The sequence below is a fragment of the Eschrichtius robustus genome, chromosome X (genome assembly GCF_028021215.1).
Source record: "Eschrichtius robustus isolate mEscRob2 chromosome X, mEscRob2.pri, whole genome shotgun sequence".
Classification (NCBI taxonomy): domain Eukaryota; kingdom Metazoa; phylum Chordata; class Mammalia; order Artiodactyla; family Eschrichtiidae; genus Eschrichtius; species Eschrichtius robustus.
The window spans coordinates 44481307-44497561 of NC_090845.1; the positions used below are offsets into that span (position 1 = coordinate 44481307).

Sequence of the window (16255 nt, forward strand, 5' to 3'; positions counted from 1 at the left end):
AAGCATTTTACCAGACTAATTTGTAATTCCTATTTGCATTGAACTTTCTAGTTCATAAATTATCCCACTGCTGCCAAATCACTACCTCACTGGCAGATTCCGCTATTCACAAATCCCTCCAGTTGACCAGCTCATTGACAAATGCCCTATCAATCAGTAAACGGCTCTCCTCCTTGCCTCGGGTGTGGTCCTGATGTCATTCAGGGAGGATATTTTACCCCATCCAAACCTGTGGGTGTTACTGTCCCCACCCTTAGGTTTTGTACTGTGAGTCTGACTTGAGTGAAAGAGGAGACTCCCAGGGGGCCCAGAGGCCCCCCATCAACATAACCGAGCCAGGGACTCTGGAAGAAAGGGTAGCCCTGGTCTCCCACCCACAGCCTGTGGGAGATTCCTTGGAAGTGTTCGTTTGGAGAAAAGGAGAGATGGGGAGAAGGTGTGATCTGGAAATCCCCAAGCTCTGCCCTTCTCCCCTCTTCCCTATTTCTCCTCCCCTCACTCCTCTGACCAACTCTGACGCAGTGAAGTACATGTAGTGTTCAAAATCAGGACCAACCAGGCACGTTAGCACCACCCCCCCTTCCCCTACACAGCTGTCCCTTCACCAAAACTGAGGCCTCTAGACTCGAGCCTCACCTTTCTGCTTTATCTTCCCCCATGAAATCTGAGTGAGAGACCCTCCAAACACTCCCTTCCTCAGGCCTTCCTGCTCACACAGCCGGGCCCAGGCCCCTCTGGGCTCTTCCCAGTCCCTGGTGCCTACCCCTTACACTCCAAAGGTCCTGACTGAAGTGGGAACTGGGCTTTCAGATTGGTGCAAACATTCAGTGGAACACTCAAGTGTCCTGTTGACCTGGATCCTCTTTACAGAGATCTTTGTTGAAGGAAAAGACCCCCAAATTCCCTCCCATCAGACTACCTACTGGTGCTACCAATAGGAACCCAGGTCTCCTCCAGGACATTCTGGGTCACCAAGCGTGGCCCCCTGGATCCTCTGTGGTCCCTGTCCTTTTGCACTCCTGGAAGGTTCTGCCAGGGTCTAAGGTATGTCCCAGGGATGTGTGGATTTTGAGCACCCAGTGGCTGCTTGTGCAGATACGTCCAGCAACAATTTCTATGTCAGTATCTACATGTTGATATGCCCTGGGAGGATCTGAACCCTGTCCACCGAAAGGGGCAAATGGCAGCTTCCACTGATGGGTACAAGTGTAAGGGAAGGACCTGGGCCCTGGTGGCCTTGTCGCTATTGGCTCAACTGCCTGCAAGAGTCTGGCAGCTCCTGACAGTTCACCATACCCTGTACTCTTACACTGGTCCCTGACGCCAGGGCTTCTTCCCTGAGCGCTCTGCTATTTTAACCCCTGGGAGGAAGGTGAAGGAGAAAGTGGCAGAAGAAGGATGGAGCCTGGTGTGGAGACGGTTCTCCTGCCGACCTGTCCACCTGCAGGTAGTGCCCTGGATCAGGACTCAACGCTTCACGGGGCTGACCGCCAGGCCCAACAGCAGCCCTCTTCACAGAATTTAGAACATACAAGGCCACCTCCCCCAGACCCCGGCAGGAGCTCCTGGCAGGAGATCTGTAGTCCTGGGGTCACTACATCCCTCATCACTCTTCTAGGAAATCCACTACAGTGAGTGAAGTGATTTACCCCTCACCCCCACATTCCATGTGTCTGTGTGTCAATCTCTGCTTGGAAGAGCATCTCTGATGGCTGAGAGAAAGCACGAGGGGGTAGCAGTCCTGTGAGGTGTGCAGCATGGGGTCCAGCTCCATGGGTAGCCTGGGGGCTGGCCCTTCCCTCACCCGAGCCTCAGTACTTCTCCCTGAAAAATGGGTCTCACACTCCCTACCCAGAATCCTTCCGAGGTCTGTGCTAGGGTTGGAGGATGATTTATGGGTGCATTCGTTCATTGGGTATTTTGGGGGGGGGGGTCAAAACACATGAAACTCTTATAACAATAACTTCCTGTGTAAGATTACTAACAGTGATATTAATTTCTAGACTGGCAGTGTAGTGTAGTGGTTAAGAGCCTAAACACTCGAGCCAGGTCATTTGCAGTCAAATCCTGCCCCTTCCATGTACTAGCTCTGAGACCTTGGGGAAATCACATTACCTCTTTATGCCTCAGTTTCCACATCTGTAAAATTGGTATAAAACAAATGCCTAACTCCTAGGGACAATGTAACTTTACATGTAAAGTGCCTGGAACTGTGTTAGGCACATAGCACTTACAAGTATTGGTTAGTAGTAGTAAGATAAATGTAATTTAATGTATAACTTTAGTAGTGATCATTCTTCTCACTAATGATTATTTACAATATTGAAAATCACATTTAATGTCAGGAATGATAATTTACAATATTGGAAATAATGTATAATATCAGTAGTAATAACTGAATGCACCCTGGAAACCTTAGTTTAACTCGTGATCCTGATAATCTCCCCCACAGATGTTACAAATATTTAATATGCTCATTTGTTTTTTCTTATTACTAGGATACTTTTACACTGCTTCCCAATGTGCAAATCACCCCACTTAAAAATACCAACATTTAAAAAGACTTCTGAGGACAACCCCTCTCCCCAGTGATAACATTCCCCACTATGAAGTCCTCACTGTGGACAAATCACCACATTTATAAATCTCTACTGTTGCCAAAACTACAGGTGACAAATCTCTAAGCCCTTGGTAAATCTTTCCTTTGAAAAGTCCCCTCTCTTCACTGTACAAATACCTCTTTCACAAACACCCCACTAACAAATACCTCTGTTGAGCTACCCTCTTTATTCATAAATATCCCATTGACATATCTCCATTGAAGACCCCCCGCATTGACAAATATCCCCATTCACAAATACCCAGAAGTAATCTATCGCCCACTCATGGACCCCAGTGACAAATATCTCTCTTCATAATTACCCGATCCATTGGCATATCTCCTATGACCACTCAGTTGACAAATCTCTCTATTCATAAATACCTTTCTATGACATAATTCTCACTGACAACCTCTACTGACAAATCTTCCCATGTATTCTACTGGCATATCTCCCCATTCAGACATGCCCATCAAAATGCTCTCATTGCCAATCTTCCTATTCAGAAATACCCACCATTGATATCTACCTCATTGATAAGCCGACTTTAAAACCTTTCCATTCATAAAACCCCATCCATCCATATAGCCCCTCTTGATTGACTTCCCCCACTGACATTTCCCCATCCTTAGATATCTCTAGTTGGAAAATCTCCCTGCTGGAACAGCTCCCAATATATTACCCTATATGTTGAAACATCTCTCCACACCCCCCAATGACAGATGAAGAGGTAGATTTCTATACGAACACCCCTTCCTTTTTATCAATACTGACACCTACGTCTCACTCTCCAGCCTTGGACACTTCCTATGCCAGTAGTGGTGAAATCTGAGGACCAACCCCAGTTATACTGTAGAGCGCCCACCAAAGGAAATGATTAGGGCACAAGCTCTCTCTGGATGTAGGCGTGAAGGTGGAGTTTAAAAAAGAGATTAGTTGAAAGTCTGCATGAGAAGCTGTGAGAACCCCAGACACGCCCCAAATACCAATCCCCACTCCAATAGAAGGCTAAAGACATGATCTCTTATAAGAGTAAAAGAGAGGGTTCAAATGGGCAGGAATGCCCAGGCCGCACCTCCCTGTTGTTGACTATTTATCCACCACTGAGCTTGGGCCTCCTGCTGAACCTCTGTGGAGAGTTACAGCTCTGATGAATGGAGGTGGGGCCACTGGTACCAGAGGCCCAGTCTCAGTGTCCTTTCCCCCCACCACACCATGGGGGCCTCCCTTGACCCCAGGCCCCTGGAAAGTAGTAGTGTTAATTAAATGTTCCCTGAATCTTCTCCTGATTGGGGGTGAGCTGGGCCAGGGAAAAGTTATGCTTCGACTCCCCCCACCCCGACTGTGTCTCCAGGTCCTTGCCATGAGTTCCGACTTCCTGCTGGCCCCTGCTTTGCTCCTGGCTCTGTCCCTGACCACCCTTGGGCTGGCCCTCATACTGTTTATTGTAACTCAGACGTGGGTAAGTCTGGGTAGACCTCAGAGAAGCCTCTGATGCAGGGACTCACAGTGAGGTTCCAGAAGGGTGAATAAAGCCCCCTGAGGTGGTTGAACCTGGATGGTAGTTGCTCTGCAAACCTTTTTTTCCCAAGAGTCTTGGGGACAGGGAAAATCTTGAATGTTTGAACCCCAAGGGGTCCCCTGACACATTTCTCCCACCCTTAGTCCTTGTGGCTTAATTCCTGGGTCTTCTCACTGAGACCATGAGGCATTATGAGTTCAAGTAACCAGGGCACCCTGCTCACCTCTTCCCTGTACCCACCTCCCCACCAAAATACAAGCCCCTACCTTGCTCTGACTGAGGGAATCGGGTGGGTCTTTGAGATCCAAAAGCTAATGATGCAATACTAAGACCCAGCCCCTCACCCCATAAATGCTCTTCAGTCCCAGTGTCCCTCTCTCTTTTCCCCCCTCACAGACAATCAACGTCCTGAAAGGGGTCCTGAAACTCTGGGTCATGAAAGTACCCAAATATAAAGAGCAATGTGGTTGTATCTATCTACACACCCACCAAGAACAGTGGTGGTGACATCCATGGGGAGAAGTTTTCTTCTAGGAATTCCTTATCTCAGGTCAGCCAGCCTGTCCCCACCCTGCATGGACTCCTCATCCTCAGACTTCCGGCTCTGTCCCAGCCCTGGAACAAAGTGCCCCTCCCTGGGGCATTCTTCTACCAAATACCCCCAACCTCAGGATACTGTGCTCTTGATTTCAGCCAACCACAGCAAATTCTGTCCCTGACCCATAATGTCCTGGATCTTTGGGGCTGACCACCTGGGGATCACAATCTGTCCCAGCCAAATGACATCTGGTCACACTTTACTGACCATCAGGACATGGCATCCATCCCCTCTAGGCTCTTTGAGGGATGGGAACCTGCACTGAGTTGTGTAGCCTTGGAAGGGGCTCGGGGAGGAGTATATCAAGAGGTATCTTGAATATCTACAGGTAAGGATGCCCGGGGCCTTGAGTGTGCCCCTCAGGTATGCCTGCAGCCACAGCTCCAGCTCTGCCCTGTTCTTTCTGCTCCCTGTTCCTGTTTGCTGGGCCCTACTTCCTCTCCTGGTCCCCTGCCCCTGCTCCTTCTCCGTGTTCTATCCCTCCCCCCGCTCCTGCGCCCTCTCCTCGCTCTCTTCTTTCCTCTCTGCTCCCCACTCCTCTTTGTTTCCTCGTTGTTTGCTATTCCCTTTCATGGGTCCCTGGCTCCCCTGCCTATCCTTAGCGTCTGTGGCCCTTCTCTTCCAGGAGCAGAAGCTATGAGGAGAAGCGAGTGGAGGAGTGCCCTGCCCAACCACCCCCAGGTGCCTCCCTGCCACCCCCACAAAGCCACATACCTGAGTCTCAACCTTGCACAGTGTCCGTGGAGGGACCTCTGTTTATCTGAGCACTGGCAAGAAGAACATGAAGCCATGAACTTGGCTGTCTTCCCCGGTGACCTGATATCTGCTATTGAATCTTCCTGTACAACAGCCTCTGGCCCTGGACCCAGACTTCTATTCAGCCACAGTGGGCTGGGGACGCTTCACCTCCTTCAACATCACAAACAAATCTAAGCCCATCAACCTCCCCCCACCACCCCCTCAAGCCTCCCAAAGACCACCAGCTTCTAACTGTGCTAGGGATCTGTCTGGTTTGTGTTGTGTTTCTTGATCTGGGTGCAGAAGACAGGAGTGTGTTCACTTTGTGAAAATTCAATGAGCTGTACTCTTATGATATGTCCCCTTTTCCGAACTTGTTATACCTCAGTGAAATTGGCCCTTCAAAACAAAACCCCATAAGCTACAAGAATATACTGTACAGCATGGAGAATATAGCCAATATTTTATAATAACTGTAAATGGAGTATAATCAATAAAAATTGTGAATCACTATGTTGCACACCTGAAACTAATATAATATTGTAAGTCAACTATACGTCAATAAAAAAATAATAAGTTAAAAAAAAGAAAGGGAAGAAAAAGAAATCCCCGCCCTCTTGACATATCTCCCTCGCTCTTTACTTCAATTGCTCCCTCACTCCTGCTCTCTCTCTTTTCACACAATCCCCACATCCCTGACCCTGTTGATTCTCACCCCAAAGCACCCTCTCTTTCCTCATAGCACAGGGACCATGAATCCTGGGCCCAGAGAGGGGACTGGATCCGGAGAGACCTTGGTGTTGGACTCCACCCGTCACATCATGAACCCTCTGCAAATATTTGCTGAGCCACAAATCACCTGGAGTGCAGGTAGCAAGGGAAGGGAAGTCCTTATGCCCATAGCACCCCACCCTCTAGGTCTGCATGACCAAGTTGATGTAAGTAGATCACCAGGCTAGGGAAGTCGGGGTGAAAAGAAGTCAAACTGTGCTTCACAAGATCTTCCCTGTGCCCCACCCCTGACTGGTGACTATTTAGACACATTGAGATGAGTATCCCTGAGGATTCCTGGTGGTCTCCAAACTGGACGGGAGTAGATGGGGTAGGGGGGCCAGAGTCCTGGTATGTGTCTTCCAGCTTCAAAGTACGGGGTGGCGCAAGACTGCTCCCACAAATCCACGCCTAGCTTTTGCCCCTCCATGCTGCACAGTGGGGTTGGCGACAAAAGAGGAAATAGGGGAGGCAAGCTGGCCTGTGGGAAGTCTAATGCTTCTGCCACCACTCGCCACCATTACCCACCATTAACTTTGTCTTCTTCCTGGCCTCTGAAGTCCTGTTCTTTCTGTCCCTTGACAAAAATAGCCTCTGCACAGCTACAGACAGCCAGGAGGTGCGTCTGCCCTACTAGATATCAGGAATTAATGAGAAAATATAGTTATTAAGACAGTACTGCACTGGAACAGGTATAGAGAAAGTGACCGATGGAGTAGAACAGAGAGTCCTGAACTTGCCCCACACATATATAGGATTTTAGGATATGACGGAGGTGGCATACCAGATCAGTGGGGAAAAAAGTGTTGCCTATAAGGAAAAAGATGAAACTGGATCCCTACCTATCTCACACTGTATATGAAAATCAATTTCAAGGAACACATATAATAAAGATGTTCGGAAGAGTGCTACTTGATTGCTACATTGAGAACAGCGTAATGTAAGTGAATGGATGTGATGACCACTCTGTAATGCATGTAGAGAAGCGTTAAAGAAAACATGTAATAAAGATGTTTGTAAGAATGCTAAAAAGAAACAGAAAAAGTAAATCAACTTCAGATGGATGAAGAGCTTAAATGTCAAAAACAAAGCTTGCCACTTTTATCATCTACTAAATTTCCATATGTACATGGATCTAAATCTGGGTTTTTAATTGTTCTTCTTTTAGTCTGTTAGTCTATCTATTCATGTGTCAGCATCATATCGTTTAAATTAGAAAAGCTTCATAAAATGTTTGCTGGCAAATGCATTAAACTCCTTGTAGGCTGGTAGGGCTAGTCCCCTCTCATAGCTCTTCTTTTTCAGGGTTTTCCTGGCTATTCTTGCATGTTTGCTTTTCCATATGAACTCTACTATCAACTTGTCCAGCTCCAGATAACAGCTTATAGGTATATTTGGGGGGATCACATTGTATTTATAAATTAAAAATAGAGACCTAGGAAGGGGAACTGACATCTTTATGATGTTAATTAATCTTATCCACAAATAAGGAATGTCTTTCCAGTTGTGTAAGTCTACCTTTGAGTCTTTCAGGAGTGTTTTAAACTTTTCCTCATATAAGTTTGCACACCCCTTGCTAAATTTATCCTGAAATATTTTATCTTTTTTGTTGTTACCTTACATGGGGTTTTCTCTTCTATCTGGTTATTTGTGTATATGAAAACTACTGATCTCTGTATGTTGATTTTATATTCTGCTATGTTATTAAGTTACTTTATTGTTTGAAGTTGTTATTGGTTCTCTGGGGGATTTCCAGATATACTATCATATCATCTATTAATAGAGATATTTTTACATCCTCTTTACCCATTCTTGCATCTATAATTGCTTTGCCTAGTCTAACTGCATTGGTCTAATACCTCTAAGTATTGTACAATGTTGAAAAGGAATGGAGACAGTGGGCACCTTGCTTTGTTCCTGACCTTAGTGGAAATGCTTTCAATGTTGTCCTATTAAGTTGATAATAACTTTCGGATTGAGGTATACAAATTTGATTATGTTAAGAAGGCATGAGTTGATTTCTGTTTTTGAATGATTTTATCATAATGGGTGCTGAACTTTGTTAAAGGCTTTTAAAATATCTATGGAAATGATCATATGACTTTCTCCTCAGATCTGTTAATATGTTGTATTATATTAATACATTACCTATAACAAACCATCCTCGCATTCCAAGAAGGAAACTTACTTACACAGTTATGCTATCTTATTTTCTTAATTTAGTTCTGGATTTGTTTGCTAATATTTTATTTAGGATTTTTGCATTGATATTTATGATTGAAAATGGTCTATGCTTTTCTTTTTGTGTTATCAATGTTATAATTGCTTCAGAAAAATAATGTGGAAGTTTATCTTCATTTTCTGTTCTTTGTAACAATTTAGGTGGCATTGGGATTAACTGGTCTGTAACAGTTTGGTAGAATTCCCCTGTGAAACCATCTGGGCCTGATGCTTTTTTAGGGGGTAGTTCCTTAATAACTTTATTTCTTTTATGGAAATTGGTCTGTTAAGCTCAAATGGGGTCGATTTTGGTAAACTGTGTTTCCCTAGAAAATTATCCATTTCCTGTAGGCTTAAAATTTTATCTGTGTATGCCTTTTTATATTTTAACTTTTGGAATCATGCTAACATATTACATTTAAATGCATAAAACTAAGTCAGTATAGATGGGAAAAAACCTAAAATTTAATATAAAGGGAAACAAACTATATTTGAAATAACATGAATAATATAACCATGTTGAATGACAAAATGAACTAAACCATGTAACATTTGAATACAGTACTTTGTATATCCTCATCTAAAGACATAAAAAGGGCAAACAAATCTCAAGCTATACCTTACTACAATTGTTTTTCACAGTGGTAAGGGTGTTGAAACTCTAAAAATACTTTCTGTGTATTGTAGGATTGAGCAAATGAGTAAATATATTGATGATGTTGGAAGCTAGGGCTCTCAATGTTAGAGAAGATAAATATAAATATAGAAAGAGGGAAGGCTAGGAGGAACCCTATGTTGTGTTGGATTAGAATTGAAAGTATCGGGGATCCTAGCTCAAAGAGAAGAAACTCCTCCCAATTCCCTGGTCCAACTGATTGCTGATCACCAGGATCCTGTGAGTTTCTGCCCAGAATGAAAAAAACAGTTTTCATCAGATACACCACACTAATACTGGTAGGAATGTTTCCCTCCTGCTGTTCCAGTGACTTGCTGATCTGCGCCCTTTCTCCTTCAGTGGAGCCAACCTGCACAGTGAGACAATGTGGTGAGGCACCTCCTGTGGATAAAAGGCATGTAAATCCAGACCCTTCTCCCTCCATTTTCCTGCGTGTGATCTTGAACCAGTCAAGGGCGCCCCTCTCTCCATGGCTTCTGTTCCTCTCAGGCTCACATCCCCCCTTCTCCCAGAGATGCAGGAAGGAGGAAAGTGTGTGAAGTAAACTCTGAAGAAGCCCCAGATGAAGTGACACAGCCAGGAAATTTCAGAGTAACAAAACTCTGGGGGAATTTCATGACATTGGAAACACAAAGGATCCAATGTGGAAGGCTGATCCAAACTTGGCAAGGAGGATGACAATTTACAAAGCATAGAAATAATGTTGGCTCCCTGTCATCAGGTATGCCATGAAAAGAAGGCAGTCATTGCTCACACTACTGTTCATAAGTTTATTATAAAGAAATAAAACAATTTAATTCTTAAAAAAGAAAAAGAAAGTATCAGGGGAATTCCCTGGCAGTTCAGTGGTTAGGACTTGGCACTTTCACTGCTGGGGGCCCAGGCTTGATCCCTGGTTGGGGAACTAAGATCTCACAAGCCGTATGGTGTAGCCAAAAAAAACCCAAAAAATATCAGTATGAACACATTTCATATAATTTCATATATATGTATATATAAAATTTCATATGCATATATTTCATATATATATATATATATAATGAAATTTCCTAAGCTCTGCACAACGAGAGGATCTAGAAGCAAGGACATTCCAGTAGCAATGAGTACATCTAGCTCCCAGATCCTGGCTTTGAAATACCATTATCCTAGGGTTGTGAAAGAATAAGATATGCCTGGAGGTGATGTTGGCAGAAATGCCAGAGTAAGGGCCTATAAAAATCCTCTCCTCCATAAAAGCAATGAGAATATTGGTAAAAATTGTCACAATCAACTTTATCAGAACTCTGGAAACTGACCAGAGGTTTACAATAATTCAGGAAGCATTTATTGAAGAAAAAGGCTGAATCTCACTAAGAACAGTAAGTTTTGTGGCATTTGAACTTTTCCTGTTCCCATTCTCTTCTTCCCACTTCCACAACAGATTTTAAAATCAATACCCTTGCAATTCTGATGAAAACACAGCAGGCTGGCTAGCAGCCAATGGAGGAAGCAGAACAGGGTAGGAGTTCCTCTAAAGCCCCATTCCCAGAAACTATCTTTATTTGACCTGTATGGCACTTCCCCAGAAAACTCCATTCACCAGACTTGTCTATTTGACCTGACTCAGAATCCACCTGGTGTGAACAGTTTTTCTTGGGGGTGCTTTTCAAAAATAATCAGCAGCAATTGTTTAACACAGCAGCTGTTTGAGGCAACGATTACAGTTAAGACAATCAACAAGCTGACCAAAACTTAACAGAAAAATCTGAGTAATAAGACGTTCATAGGAGGCTTTGAAAAGTTCTGACATATTCCTAGGAATCTAGAAAGCCATAAATATGCATAATGCTGTGTGCATGCCTAGGATCTCTGGCTGACCTTGAGGCTCTGCACAGGCAGGAAGTGAAGGCTAAGGCAAAGTTGTAAACAGCCTGCCTAAACATTGAAGGCATGCCCCAACGTGCCCTCAGAGCCCATCAGCAAAGGCTGGGAGACTTACTAGATCCAGGTGTTTAAAGAAATATCTGTCCAATCATTAGTTGACCACTAAGCTAATAAAGCAGAGACTTCAATGACCATATATGACAAAGAATATAGACTTTAGAGAATTAGTTCAGGAAAGTCCCTAAAAAACCCCCCAAAGAACAACAAAAGCAAACCCTGGGGAGGAGGGGGAGTCTGATTTCCAGAGTTGCCACATTATATTATTTAAGATATTCAGTTTTCAACTAAAATTTATAAGACATGCGAAGAAACAATAAAGTATGACCCAAACACAGAAAAATAAAGCAGTCAGTAGACACTGTCCCTGAGGAAGTCCAGATGTTGGAATTAATAGACTATAAATCAACTACTTGGAATATTTTCAAAGAACTAAAGGAAACCATGTCTAAAGAACCAAATGAAAGTATAAGAATGGTGTTCTAACAAATAGAAACTATCAGTAGAGATAAAAATTATAAAATAATAGAAATTCTGGAATTGAAAAACATAATAACTGAAATGAAAAATTCATTACAGGGGCTCAACAGTAGATTTGAGCTGGCAGAGGAAAGAATCAGCAAATTTGAAGATAGGTCGACTGAGATTATCCAATCTGAGGAGCAGAAAGAAAACAATAAACAAAATTACTGGAGCCTCAGAGGCCTGTGAAACACCACAAGCATGTCAACACACACATACTGGGAGTCCTAAAAGGAGAGAGAAAAGAGAAAAGTGAAATAAAGAATATCTGAAGGAATAATGGCTGAAAACCTCCCAAATCTGATGAAAAAGATTAATCTGTACATCAAAGAAGCTCACGAACTTCAAATGGGATAAACTCATAGAGATCTACATCTAGGCGCATCATAAGCAAACCTATAAAAGTGAAAGACAAAGAGAGAATCTTGAAAGTAGTAAGAGAGAAGTGACTTTTCACATACAAAGGATCCTCAGTAGGACTGACAGCTGATTTCTCATCAGAAACCTTGGAGGCCAGAAGGCAGTGGGACAACATATTCAAAGCACTGAAGGAAAAAGACTGTCAACTAAGAATTCTATATCCTTCAAAACTATATTTCAAAAATGAAAGAAAAGTTAAGACATTCACAGATAAGCAAAAACTTAGATAATTTGTCACTAGCACACTTCTCCTACAAGAAATACTAAGAGAGTCCTTCAGGCTGAAATGAAATGACACTAAACAGTAACTCACATTCACATGAAGAAATAAAGAGCACCTGTAAAGGTAACTACATAGATAAATATAAAAGACAGTGTGAATGCATTTTTTATTTGTAATGCTTTTTTCCTCCTATCTGATTTAAAAGATAACTGCATCAAGCAATAATTATAAGTCTATATTCATGGGCATATGATGTGTAAAGATGTAATTTGTATGACAATAATAGCACAAAGGCAGAGTGAGGGAATAAAGCTATAAAAAGGCAAAGTTTTTTTTAATACTATTGAAATTAAATTGGTTTTTAATTAAAATGAGAGTGGTATAAATTAAAATGTTAATTGTAATCCCCAGGGAAACTACAAAGAAAATAATTTTTTAAAAAACATGGAAAAAGAAACAACAAGAGAATTAAAATGGCACACAGGAAAATATCTATTTAACACAAAAGTATGCATTAATGGAGGAATACAGGAACACAAAAGGCATAAGAAATATAGAAAACAAATAGCAAAATTACAAGCATAAATTCTACCTTATCAGTAATTACATTAAATGTAAATTAATTAAACACTCCAATTAAAAGGCAGAGATAGGCAAAATAGATGAAAAACATGACGTAATTATATGCTGTCTATAGGAGACACCCTTTAGATTCAAAGATACAAATAACTTGAAAGTAAATGAATGGAAAAAGATTTACCATGCAAATAGTAACCAAAAGAGAGCTGGAATGGCTATACTAACATCAGATAAAATAGACTTTAAAACAAAAATTGTTACGAGAGATAAAAAAAGGACATTTTATACTGATAAAAGGGTCATTCCATCAAGAAGATATAACAATTATCAACATATATGCACCTAACAACAGAGCCCCAAATACATGAAACAAAAAAACAGGCAGAACTGAAGGGAAGAAATAGACAATTCAATAATAATTGTTGGGACTTCCCTGGGGCACAGTGGTTAAGAATATGCCTGCCAATACAGGGGACTCAGGTTCAATCCCTGGTCCAGGAAGATCCCACGTGCCACGGAGCAACTAAGCTCGTGCGCCACAACTACTGAGCCTGTGCTCTAGAGCCCGTGAGCCACAACTACTGAGCCCATGCGCTGCAACTACTGAAGCCCGTGTGCCTAGAGCCTGTGTTCTGCAACAAGAGAAGCCACTGCAATGAGAAGCCCACGCACCACAATGAAGAGTAGCCCCCACTCGCTGCAACTAGAGAAAGCCCATGCACAGCAACAAAGACCCAATGCAGCCAAAAAATAAAAAAAGCAAAAGAACAATAATTGTTGGAGATTTCAATACTTCACTTTAAATAATGGATAAAACAACTAGACAGAGGATAAACAAGGAAAGAGAAGACCCAAACAACACTATAAACCAACTAGACCTAACAGACATCTATAGAACATTCCATCCTACAACAGCAGCATACATGTTCTTCTCAAGTGTACATAGAACATTCTCTAGGACAGACTATATGTTACACAAAACAAATCTCAATAATGTAAAAGAGCTGAAACATACAAAGTATGTTCTCTGACCACAACTGAATGAAATTAGAAACCAATAACAGAAGGAAATTTGGGAAATTCACAAATATGTGGAAAGTAAACAACACACTCCTAAATAACCAATGGGTCAAAGAAGAACTCACCATGAAAATTAGAAGATACTTTGAGATGAATGAAAATGAAGACAACATACAAAAATTGCTTATAGGGAAATTTTAGCCGTAAACGTCTACATTTAAAAAGAAGAAAGATATCAAATCAATAACCTAATCTTCTTAAGAAACTATACAAAAAACAAAAACAAACACTAGAGCAAGCAGAAAGAAAGAAGTAATAAAGATTAGAGTGGAAATAAATGAAGTTGAGAATAGAAAAACAATAGAGAAAATCAATGAAACCAAAAGTTGGTTCTTTGAGAAGATCAACAAAATAAGCAAACATTTAGACTAAGGTTTTATTTTATTTATTTATTTATTTATTTATTTATTTATTTAAACTAAGATTTTAAAAAAGAGAAAACTAATTACTAAAATCAGGAATGAAAGAGACATAACTACTGACCTTAAAGAAATAAAAAGGATTATAAGAGAACACTATGAACAATTCTATGCCAACAAATTAGAAAACCTAGTTGAAATGGACAAATTTCTAGGAAGACACAAACTCCCAAAACTAATTCAAGAAGAAATGGAAAATCTGAATAGACCTACGATAAGTGACGAGATTGAATTAGTATTTAAAAAAAAAAAAAACTTCCTACAAAGAAATACCCAGGACCAGATGTCTTCACCAGTGAAGTATGCCAAACATTTAAAATAAAATTAACACTAGGGACTTTCCTGGAGGTCCAGTGGTTAAGACTCCACGCCTCCACTGCAGGGGACACGGGTTTGATCCCTGGTCGGGGAATTAAGATCCCACATGCCGCACGGCACAGCAAAAAAATACAAAAATTTAAAAATTTAAATATTAAAAATAAAATAAACACTAATCTTTCATTAACTCTTCCTACAAATAGAAGAGGAGGGAACACTGTCCATTTCATTCTATGAGGCTACTATTACCCTGATACCAAAACCAGACAAAGACATCATTAGAAAACTACAGATCAATATCCCTTATGATTATTGATACCATAATTTTCAACAAAATACTAACTGAATCCCATAGCATATAAAAAGGATTATATGTCAGACCAAGTGGGATCTGGCCCAAGAATGCAAGTGTGGCTCAATTTGCATGAAAATCAATATGGTAATACGCCATATTCATAGAATAAAGGACAAAAAGCCGTATCATATCAAAAAACATAGAAAAAGCATTTGACAGAGTCCAGCATCCTTCCATGATAAAAACACTTCAACAAATAAAGAATAGAAGGGAACTTCATCAACACTTAGGTAGCAGTTAATAAATGTCAGATGCACTGTTGTAACCACTTTATGTTCATTAAATAATTTAATTCTCACATTAACTCTATAAGGCAGGAACTATTATTACCCATATTTTACAGATGGGAAAACTGAGGCACAGAGCATTTAACTAACATTTCTTATGTTCGGAAGCTAATAAGTTGTGGAGTTAGGATTACAACACAGAAATTCTGACTACAGGGTCCATGTTCTTAACCATAGTCAGCTATACTATCTCTCAGTGAATGTAAAATAATAATAATGATAAACAAAGTTGGTTTCCTAAGAACTAATGATTTGATCTTCATCTGTTGGTAAACTTAATTCATAGCACTGTTGACTTATATCAGTGACCATAATTTGTAATACTTGTAAGAATTTTTAATATTAGTACCAATGTTTATTTAAGTTGGTAAAGCTGGGTCAATACTGATATTTAATTGTAATTTAATTCATAAAACTGGTGATGATTATTTATATAAGTAAACATAATTTGTAACATTGTAAAAAACTTCTCAAATTAGTTATAAAACTTGATGGCATTGGTAATGGTGATTCAATTTCTTTTTTTTTTTCCAATTTCTATTTGTAACTAAAACCTGATTCATAACTGTGGTACTCATAACTTATACTAGTAAACATAACTTTAATGTTAGTAATTATTTATGATATCAATTGGATGTTAACCATATTAATAATGATTTCTGTTAGTAACTGTAGGATAGCTCAAAACATAGGTACTCATAATTTATATTAGTAATCTTAATTTGTAACATTGGCAGTAATTTGTAACAGTACTTTACAATGTTTGTACTAATAGTTTAATTTCTTTTAGTAATTATAACTTAATTCACAACATAGGTACTACTCACTTATATTGATGATCTTAATTTGTAACACTGTAATAAATTGTAACCTTAGTTGTAATATTTGATGATATTAGTAATGATAATACAATTTTTATTATTAAGTGTAATATAATTCAAAACAGGGACTTATAATTTATATTAGAGCATAATTTATAATATTGATAATAATTTGTAATAATAGTT

The 16255-nt window shown here is 40.5% G+C and overlaps 1 protein-coding gene across 2 annotated transcripts in view; it reads right to left on the reverse strand.

Annotated features, from left to right (window-relative positions):
* The window catches only part of SYN1 (synapsin I), a 44702-nt gene that overhangs the window by 14062 nt on the left and 14385 nt on the right, over positions 1 to 16255 (reverse strand). The window lies entirely within an intron of this gene.